This window comes from Antechinus flavipes, chromosome 2 (assembly GCF_016432865.1).
Source record: "Antechinus flavipes isolate AdamAnt ecotype Samford, QLD, Australia chromosome 2, AdamAnt_v2, whole genome shotgun sequence".
NCBI lineage: Eukaryota > Metazoa > Chordata > Mammalia > Dasyuromorphia > Dasyuridae > Antechinus > Antechinus flavipes.
In genome coordinates this window covers 374,788,433-374,798,153 of record NC_067399.1, presented here as the reverse complement: position 1 = coordinate 374,798,153, position 9,721 = coordinate 374,788,433, and positions in this window count along the sequence as shown.

The following is a 9,721-nucleotide window of genomic DNA, read 5'->3' as shown; positions in this document are numbered from 1 at the left end:
CTCTGCAGCTGAATCTGGTTCTTGGAACTGTATTGTCCTTTCATGGTCTGCCATAAAGCAACCCACTATGCACTCTATGTGCTCAATAGAGAATTACCAAGATTAGGGGAGTTTTACTGTTTAGAAATCTAAAGGGCCAAGTTCTCCTCAGAGCATAAATAAGAGCAAGTTATAACCTGGGACTCAGAAACCCAAGCACTGAAAGATGTTGGGTTTGGAGGATTATAAGGAATATAAGGAAGAAGAGAGAAGCATGGACCAGAGAGAGGGCATTGGGAATTGGGGTAGGTCACTTGAATATATCCCTTCAGGTCAGTTTTCACTGCTGATTTTCAAGCACATAGATAGAAATATCCCTAGAATAATCTAGCTAGTTAGGGAGTGGCTCCTTGACTCTGAAATTCTAAATCCTTTGACTTAAAGAAGACCCTTTCTAAACATCTTTTGACCCAATCACAAAATTCACCCCACTATTTCTAAGAAAAGATGTTGTTCTACGCATAAATTCATAAATTCATCTCTCTTTTTAGCTAAATAGGCCTTTCCTAGTCCCAACCCTTTCCTGAAGCTTGACATTACCTCATATTTATAACACATTGAGTCCCAAAATGAGTTCTCACCAATAACCCTGTGAAGCTGAGAATGTTACTATTATCTCTCTTCAGAGATGAATAGACTGAAGCTCAGAAAAAAAAAAAAAAATCATTATTTTTCCCACACAGAACCACCCAATTAATGTCAGAGGCAAGATTAGATTCAGGCTTCCCAAGTTCAGATCCAGCAATGTTTCCACAGTGCCAGGTTGTTTCTAGAATGAAATATTTAAGCATTTAATTCCACATAGGAAAAACATACAAATATTACTTAACAGGCCATCTTTTGAACTAGACAACTATCCATTTAGCCTGAGGTTGTGAAATGTGAAATGTTATTTCTAGTTTAGTATGTAAAACTAGTGGTATAGTTTAGGGGTGAAATGAGCTTGAAAATCAAGAAGACCTGCTTCTAATTCTTCTTATGGTTGACCATGAGGCTTTGGAAAGTGACTTCTTAGGGGCTATGGTATCTTTTTTTGTATTATGCGTTTGTTTAAGAACATATAGGGCCCCACTATCACCGTTGCTATTTAATATTATATTAGAAATGCTAACTTTGGCAATAAGAGTTGAGAAAGAGATTAAAGGAATAAGAATAGGCAATGAGGAAACCAAATTATCACTCTTTGCTGATGATATGATAGTATACTTAGAGAACCCCAGAGATTCTGCTAAAAAGTTATTAGAAATAATCCAAATCTTTAGCAAAGTTACAGGATACAAAATAAACCCACATAAGTCATCAGCATTCTTATATATCACTAACAAAACCCAACAGTTAGAGATACAAAGAGAAATACCATTTAAAGTAACTACTGATTATATAAAATATTTAGGAATCTATCTGCCAAGGGAAAATCAGAAACTTTATGAGCAAAACTACAAAACACTTTCCACACAAATTAAGTCTGATCTAACCAACTGGAAAAATATTAAATGCTCTCAGATTGGGAGAGCAAATATAATAAAGATGACAATACTACCTAAACTAATCTATTTATTTAGCGCTATACCAATCAGACTCCCAAAAAACTATTTTAATGACCTAGAAAAAATAACAACAAAGTTCATATGGAAAAACAAAAGGTCAAGAATTTCAAGGGAATTAATGAAAAAAAAAATCAAATAAAGGTGGCCTAGCTGTACCAGATCTAAAATTATATTATAAAGCAGCAGTTACTAAAACCATCTGGTATTGGCTAAGAAATAGATTAGTTGATCAATGAAATAGGTTAGGTTCAAAGGACAAAACAGCCAATAACTTTAATAATCTAGTGTTTGACAAACCCAAAGACCCCAGTTTTGGGGATAAGAACACATTATTTGACAAAAATTGCTGGGAAAATTGGAAATTAGTATGGCAGAAACTAGGCACTGACCCACACTTAATACTGTACACCAAGATAAGGTCAAAATGGGTTCATGACCTAGGCATAAAGAATGAGATTATAAATAAATTGGAAGAGCATAGGATAGTTTACCTCTCAGACCTATGGAAGAGGAAGGAATTTATGACCAGTGAAGAACTAGAGATCACTATTGACCACAAAATAGAAAATTTTGATTATATCAAATTGAAAAATTTTTGTACAAACAAAACTAATGCAAACAAGATTAGAAGGGAAACAATAAACTGGGAAAACATTTTTACAGTCAAAGGTTCTGATAAAGGCCTCATTTCCAAAATATATAGAATATCTATAAGAAATCAAGCCATTCTCCAATTGATAAATGGTCAAAGGATATGAACAGACAATTCTCAGATGAAGAAATTAAAACTATTTATAACCATATGAAAATATACTCCAAATCATTATTAATCAGAGAAATGCAAATTAAGACAACTCTGAGATACCACTACACACCTGTCAGATTGGCTAGAATGACAGGGAAAGATAATGCGGAATGATGGAGGGGATGTGGGAAAACAGGGACACTGATACATTGTTGGTGGAATTGTGAACACAGCCAGCCATTCTGGAGATCAATTTGGAACTATGCTCAAAAAGTTATCAAACTATGCATACCCTTTGATCCAGCAGTGTTTCTACTGGCTTATATCCCAAAGAGATACTAAAGAAGGGAAAGGGACCTGTATGTGCCAAATGTTTGTGGCAGCCCTGTTTGTAGTGGCTAGAAGCTGGAAAATCAATTGGAGAATGGTTGGGTAAATTGTGATATATGAATGTCATGGAATTGTTCTGTAAGAAAGGACCAGCAGGATGAATAAAGAGAGGCTTGGAGAGACTTACATGAATTGATGCTAAGTGAAATGAGCAGAACTAGGAGATCATTATATACCTCAACAACAATACTGTATGAGGATGTATTCTGATGGAAGTGGATCTCTTCGATAAAGAGATCTAATTCAATTTCAATTGATCAAGGATGGACAGAAGCAGCTACAACCAAAGAAAGAACACTGGGAAATGAATGTAAACTGCTTGCATTTTTGTTTTTCTTCCCGGGTCATTTATACCTTCTGAATCCAATTCTCCCTGTGCAACAAGAGAACTGTTCAGTTCTGCACACAAAAATTGTATCTAGAATATACTGTAACTTATTTAACATGTAAAGGACTGCTTGCCATCTGGGGGAAGAGGTGGAGGGAGGGAGCAGAAAAATCAGAACAGAGGTGAATACAAGGGATAATGTTGTAAAAAATTACATGGGTTTGTCAATTAAAAGTTATTTTAAAAGAAAAAAAGAAAAAAGAAGAAGAAAAAAATAAAAGCAGCCAAGAAAGAAAAGATGAAAAAAAAATACATAGGGCTCAATGAAATAAGAATTGAATTTGGAGTCAGAGAACGAGAGGAGAGAATAAGCATTTATTAAATATCTACTGTCTGCTAGGTATCTCACTAACCATTTTACAAATGTTATCTCATTAGATCCATGCAACAATCCTAGGAATTAGATGTTTATTATAATTTTATAATTGAGGAAACTGAGGCAGAGAAAGATGAGATAACTTACCTGGAATAATACAGCTTAGACTAGATTTGAATTCTTCCTTCCTCCAGGTTTCTCATTGAGTTCAAATAGCAAGAAATGTATTCAAATTCTAAATCTGCTACATTACCCCTTGTATACCTTTATAATAATCTTGCTTGTAAAATGAGGAGGTAGACAAAATTCATAAAGGCCCTTTCAATTATAATTTATGATCTATGGATTTGGAGCCAGGAATTTTAGTTTCAAATTCCAGGTGATTTATATGATCTTGACCATGTTTCTGCACTTGTGTTTTTTCATCCGTAAAATGAAGAGGTTGGGCTAGATGACCCTTTCAGTTCAAAATCTTGCCAGCTTTGACACTCTCAGCACCAGCATTCCATGTCATTAAATGAAATTGAAAGATTTCTTGCATTTATCTCAGTAGATCATTGGCAGAGTAGACTTGGATCCTTTGAGCTCCTACCTGTGTAAATATATTAAAAGCAATATTATTACAAGGTCCTTCTAATCTGCCCAATCACTAAACCCTCTTGGTCAATATCCATGTTTAGCTCATGTTCTACTACATTCTGTGCTATAGTCAGGATAAAATGGTTTTGTTGGGCAAATAAAATGGACTGAAAATTAACAAAGAGATGCTTTAAATTAAAAGGATTCCATTTTAAAGACTCCATAGGGGATAGAAGCTAGATCTGTGATTTCCTTTCTTCAGGGGATTTCCTTTCTGAATAGGAAACTCTACAAATGCATGTTGGGATCTTCTTTATAACTTGCCTACAGTCTTTCTAGAAGCAGGACCTGAACCCCAGATCTCTCTAGCTTCAAAGCCAGTTCTCTATTAGCTATTATACTGCCTCTCAGGGGTTTCATTTAGATTTGAATTCAGATAAGTGGATTCAGAATCTAGAGTGCTACTGAATTCTGTGTTATATATGACCATGCTATATTCAGCATCCTATAAAAACCATATGAAACATATTTTTTCATGAAAAGGCCATCTCTAACTTTATTAGGCAAATAAAATAGAAGGAAAAATAGCAAGCAAATCTTTAAATTAACAAGATGCTATTTTCCAAAGCCCTATAAATTCAGTAAAGATGTATGTCAGCAATGGCTGAATCACAAGCCTGGGGTGCCTTTTTATTATATAGTATGTATAATTTTTCTCAAATGTAAGCAATGTGTTTTTTTCCAAATATGCTCTTTTCAACAATTTGGAAAAATAAATTCCCTACAAATCATTGCTTTTCTTAACCACAAAGAGAGGGCAGGACATGGCTTTTCTCCTTGTGCAGCCTGAGCTGAGCTGAACTGGACTAGGCTGGGCTTTTGCACTGTGACTGGTCTAAACAAAATAATTGAGTTTTGCCTTGTGGGACAATTTAGAAGTTTCTGTCCAGAGAAGAAAAGCTTAAGCTCTGTTGTCCACAGAACACAGCCATTGACAGCTGGGAGCCATTTGTCAACAGGAGGGTTTAGGTAGCAAACACACCCACTTCACTAGCCCTTAAACTTTAATTTGAACAACACAATGTCCTCTTTATATCTGTGATGAACATCTGCTAGTTGCTGGCTGCCTTTAGGCTTGGGCCTCTGTCTCATTGAAATCTTCAGCCTCATGGCTCATTTACCTTCAGGGTCCCTGAGAGCAGGGCTAAAATCACCAGTAGCTCAACAGGCCAAATTAGGGAGATTTTCAGGGCCAGGGAAAGTCTTCCAGTTAGTAAAAAAACATTATCTGAACCTTTACTAGCTGATGTCAGAAAGACCAAGCAATCAAGCAATCAACAAGTATTTGTTAAATGCCAACTATGTACCAGACCCAGTGATAAAAATACAAAGAATGAAAATAATCCCTGTTACCAACGAAATTACATTACAATGGGGAAGAAACAAGAACACATGAAAATGGACACAGAATAAATATAAAGTTAATAAACACAAATATTACAGAACAGCTAAATAGAAGTTAGTTTAGGAAGAAAGTCATTAGCATCTGTGTCTTGAAATGCTTCATCTTTATTAAGCACTTACTATGTTCCAGGCACAAGACAAGTTAGTGGCACAGCAGCTAGAGTATAGGACCTGGAGTCAGGAAGAACTCATCTTCCTGAGTTCAAATCTGACTTCAAAGACTTACCACCTTACCACCAAAGACTTTGAACAAGTCATCTACACTGTGTTTACTTCAGTGTTTTCATTTGTAAAATGAGCTAGAGAAATGGCAAAGCAAGCACCCCAGTACCTTTGCTAAGAAAACCCCAAATGAAGAATCAGACACGACTAAGACAATTCAGCAACAATAATTTAACTCAATGTTTAGAGGGCAGGGCAGCAATGTTAGAAAGGAGAAGAAATAGCTTCAGAGAGCAAAGACTAGTCTCAGATTCTTGATTACATGGAAAAGAATTGGAAAGGGCATAGTAGTGGAATTCAAGTATTTGAAAGACTAACCAGAAAGAGAGATTGAGACTGAGCTCTATTTCTGGCACCAGAGGGTAGGACTAAGAACAATAGACAGAAGTAACAGAGAGGTAGATTTAGACTCAGTAAGAAAAACTTTCCTACTTATCAAAGCTACCCAATCATGGATTGAGCAGCCAACCACAAAAAGTACCAACTATGTCTTACCATATGATGGTAAATGATGGTTGGGTACTCCTTGCTGAGAGGAAATTTCTATTCAAGTAATAATTTGAAAAGATGTGGTTTTTCCCTTTTGTTCTGATTTTTTTGTCCCAATATGACTTATATGGAAATATGTAAAAAAATGAATGTACATGCATGACCCCCAAAATTACAAAAATAATAATTTGACAAGGAAACTTGTCAAATTATTGAACTCTAAGATCTCCTCCAATTCAGAGATTCTGTGATTCTGGAACCCTGGATCACAGAATCAGAATTTCAAATTGGAAACAATCTTGGAGATTACTCTCATTTTATACATGAGGAAACCCAGGCCAAGAGAAGTGTTTGGTCAAACTATTTCATCTTTTTGGGAGGTGATGACCTCTAAGTTTCTTTTCCATTATGACTTTCTATTAGTTGATATAATGGAATGGAAAGAGCACTGGACTTGAAGTCAGGAGAAACTTTGGTCTGAATCCCACCATCAGTATTTTTTATTTATATGACCTTATAAATTATTTATTTATTCACTTACTTTGTTATTTATTTATATGTAATCTCTATGAGCCTCTCAATTACCTTAGCTTTAAAAAAAAAAAAGAGAGATAACAACATATAAAATATCTACTTCTTCATGTTGGCATGATGATCAAATGATATATAGTATGTATAAAAGCACTTTACAAATGTTAAAGTTACATATATCCCCAGTATGTGCCCACATCATCATTAAATTCAATTGAAAATATAGATTAGAATAAGTTTGCAGATGGCCCAAAATGCCGGACTAATTTTGGGCTTGATTTTGTAGGTAGTAGGAAATTTATTGTTGTTGCTGGGGGGTTTTAAGGAGAAAGTGGTGTTGAAATAAATATTTGAGAAATATGAAAATCCTGAAGGTCACAGGTCTTCAGAAGGAAATTATTCAAAACATTCCATACCTTCTTGGCATTCTGTTTGTGTGGCAGCACTCAAGCATAGGTGTAATAGGAGAGACCAGAGCCAGGTAAAGTTAGTCAAGCATCTTGGAAGAAGCAAGTGTTAAGTAGTACTTGGAAATATACTTAATACTAAGTTAAACTCTATCAATGGTCTTGCCAAGTGTTTATCTTGTCAATGATTTTCCAGGAATATTAAGTAATAACAATGTAAGTGGGCGTCTTTAGTCATCAGACTCTTTTCCCTATCATAAATCTCAATTGCTTGACTTTGGACTTCTGTCCATTTATCTTTTTGTTGCTTGTTGAGTTCCTGGGATTGTAAAGGGGTTATTGAGGACAATGTGAATCATTGCCTCTCACAGAAGTCCCCTTCTTTGTGACAAGTTTCTACAAAACCAAATTTGCTATTGGGCATCATCTCAGGGCATTATGCCTCCTAGAACACTGACTGATTCCTATAAAAGTAAGACATGAGCAAATTCCTCACAGCTCACTCACCAACTACCTACTAAGCAATTAGAAATACAAACTAGCAGGTATAGGATCAGTCAAGATCCACTAAAGTATTATCTTCATTTCATGCTATTGCTAAGGAGGTTTGGGGGTTATCAAATTCAGTTATAGCCTATTCCTATTCAACCCTGACCAGATGCATGGTATACCAGTGGTTCTCAAAGTATGGTCTAGAGAATCCTGAGGGTCTCTGAAACGCTTTTAGAAGGTCTACAAATTCAAAAATAGTTTTTATTTCCAAATATGGGTAAATGTCTATAAATATAATCTAGATAAACAAAACCGCTTTGGAGAGATCCTCGATAATTTTTAATAGGATAAAGATACTGAAAACAAAAGTTTGAGAATCACTGGTATAGACTGATGTAAACTTCATTTCTTATTACCTGCTTGCTCTGCCAGAATATTCTGTTTGATTTAAATGCTCCCTCTTCCCTTTTCCCACTAGCACACCTTTTCTTTACCTTTCTAAATCCTACTTAGACTCCATGGCTCAATCTAAACCCCAGTTTCTCTATGGGGAAGTCTTTCAAGGTTCCATGAAGTTTTCTGTAATGATCCTTGAAACCAAAACTAGTAATCTCTGTTGTTCTTTAAATTTACATAGTCTGCCCCCTTCTCACTGAATCTAAATTGAACTACAAATCCAATGCGTTGTTGTATCTTTTTGTCCAAGTTACTTTCCCTATTTGGGTATCTATGGTCTATATTCCAAAGTCCCTTTCAGTGCTAATATTCTAGGGTTCTATGATTCCAAAATTCATATGTACAGTTTTATTTCCTCTATTAGAAGCTCCTTAAAGGCAGAAATTATAATTCATTCATCTTTATATCCCCTGTATTTTCAAAAGGGAAGGAAAGGAGGAAGGGAGGAAAGGAAGTAGGAAGGAAGAAGAAAGGAAAGAAGGGAAGGAGAAAGGAAGGAAAGAAAAAAGGAAGGAAGGAAAGAAGGAAGGAAGAAAGAAAGGAAGGAAGGAAGGAAGGAAGGAAGGAGACAGAGAGGAGAAAAGAATCTCCTCTTCAATCAGATTTCATTTTTAAATCACTTAAGAACAGGTGATATGTCCATTTTATTTATTTGTTTATTTGCTTGCTTGTTTAAAATATAAAGGTGGAAATCATCTAAGCAGCCATCTTAACCAACCTTGCCTCTTCCAGTATGACATCTCTACTAGATCCATACATGGTTTAATTTAGACTATCTTCTTTAATATGTCAGGTATCTACCTGGCTCATTCTTCATCCCTGCTATTCTTTCTCTTCTTTCCACTATTTCCTTTTTCCTCTTTTCACTACCTCTCCAAAGTCAACCCATCCTTCAGGATCTAGTTCAAGATTCCCAGAATGACAGAATCTCAGACTTAAAAGAGAACCCAGAGGCCATCTACTCCAACTTAGACCTGAACAGGAATCCATTATTTCCCAACAAGGAGTAACATATAGCTCTTTCTTGATGATTTCTAAGGAGGAGTCACTCACTGCCCCATGAAGTAGTTAATTCTACTCTTAAATAATTCTAATTGTTAAACTTTTATTTATATTATATATATATGATTTTCTACAACTTCAACACTTTGCTCCTAATTCTGCCTTCTAGAGTCAAGTGAAATAAATAGCTAATCTCCCATCCATATGACAGCCTTTCAAAAATTGAAGACAGCTATAATACATTCCAATTCATTTTTTCTCTTCCTCAAGCTAAACACTCCTAGGTCTTTCTGCCAATTCTTTTACAGCATGATCCCCCATGGAGCTTTTTCTAGAATAAGTCTTTTCACAAAGTAGGTGTTCTTAATTCTTGTTAAATGATAGATTGATTTCTTATTTCCTCTTCCTAAGTGCCTGTGTAGCAAGCTTATCCTGGATCATCAACCCTTCAGGCATCTGTACTTGTGTTGCAATCACTCCTTGACCATTGCAAGTTCTGCTCCCATTTTCTGAGCCAAGGCCACAGCTATTTGGAAAAGCATACTGGCCATTCCATTCAGCGGAATGAAAGTGGTGGACCCCATATGCACCCTGGTATGGCATTGGCTCTTGTGTGGAAGTCAAAGGTAAGTATGCTACCATGGCATCTGTTCA